Raw genomic sequence first — 1,703 nt, forward strand, 5'->3', positions numbered from 1 at the left:
GCATTAGGGAGATGTGGGGGTTTTTTTGTTTTGTTTCCAGAGCAATCCAAATATCCCAGATGCAGCAGTCTCCAGAACAAAGTGACTGTACGTTAAGGCTTTCAGAAAGGACAGTGGGATTGCCTCAAATCCTGGGGTTGAGTTTAACCCCAAGGGATGACAATAATTAACCACCCAAAGCTGATGGATGCTCAGCATCTCGGATGCTGGTGCAATTGCCACGGTCTGCCCTGGTAATTATGGCAGCTCAAGGAGACCAGGCACTGCTGGGGCTGAAATTCAGCCTCAAATCCCTTTGTGCTCTTTGGGAAACACATCACAGTGATTTCCTCAGGGAGATGGCACTGGGGGTCCCCTTCCCAGCAGGACTGGGTGCAGGGTGGTCTTCTTTGAAGCCAAGCTTGGAAGCAGTATTGTCTTTTTGTTCCCATCTCATGGGCTGACGTACCTAAAATACTTTTTTCTTTTTTTTTTAAGTAAAAATACTCCGGAGGGGCGTTACATGAGGTTTTCTCACAGAAGGCAAACCTGCCTCCCCCTGAAAACGCTTGTTTTAAAATTTTCAGTGGCAAATGCAAGCAGTTTTTTGATAAAAGCATTTCTATTCATGAGCAGTAGCTCAGAGAGATTTGCAAGAAATAAATAGGTTTTGGCAGCATAAAAGTCTCTGTTGAACAAGGGGATGGGGAAGGTGTGAAACTTGATTTTGTATAGTTTGCCCATGGAATTTCAGCGAAAGTTCCTCAACAGAAGTGTCAGGGGATATTTTTCCTTCAAACCCAAGCTCAAATCTCCTGATTCTGGCGAGAGCTACAACACTCTTACGTTAATAATCATCAATTTGGCTGTTGGAGTGCTTTGCTCCTTGGAGATTTGTCTCCATCTCACCCCGGGACACGTTTGCTGGGTGTGTTGGAGAGCTGGCCTTGAGCTCCCTCCAGATTCCAGCAGGTGAAGGTTGCTGTGCTGTGCCTCTTTGGAAAGTGCATTTCTCACAGACCTCCCATCCTAGTACAAACTTCCACCTTACTAGCACAGGTTTTTAACAAACTCTTTGTATATCATACAGCAGAGAAAGCAGGGACATGTGTTTGTGGGAAGCAACAGTCCCGTTGCTAATGCTCCATCTCCTCCTGCCCCTGGATGAAGGTCACTGGGGCAGGGTGGGTTGTCATTCTCCTTCCTGGTAGAAATGGTCAGTATTTCCTAGGTGAGAGTAAATGAGTGACTAGCATGTCAGGAATTCACCAGGGGCCAGTTGAAACCTCTTCCTTCCAGCATGGCCCCTGCTTACACTGAGTTCTCAGCCGCCTTGGGGAGCATCTCAGAGACACGTGGGGTGACCCCCACGCCTCCTGTTTGGGTGCTCCCATACCAGGTTTTCGTGCTGGTGCTGGCTCTGTGCTGCCCTAACTCTCCCAGCTGAAGTCTGGGTCTCCTCTCCTTGTTATTTTGCTGCTACAGGTGGGATAGAGCTGATGATGTTTTGGAGTGGGAGCTTCTGAGCTGGCCCAGCAGGTCCCCTGCGCTGCCTCCCGCCGTGTTCCCTCGGAGCTGCTCGTAGGAAAGCTCAGTTTGCTCGAAGGCTGCATAAAAAAGGGTATTTCCATCTCTGGCAAGGAAGCACTAGGATCCAGGGATGCTTGGAGCTGCCTTGCTACCCCCAGCTCTTCCCCCACATCCACGTGGACACAGCTCTGTAT

The sequence above is a fragment of the Lepidothrix coronata genome, unplaced genomic scaffold (genome assembly GCF_001604755.1).
Source record: "Lepidothrix coronata isolate B3197 unplaced genomic scaffold, Lepidothrix_coronata-1.0 Scaffold27, whole genome shotgun sequence".
Taxonomy (NCBI): Eukaryota; Metazoa; Chordata; class Aves; order Passeriformes; family Pipridae; genus Lepidothrix; species Lepidothrix coronata.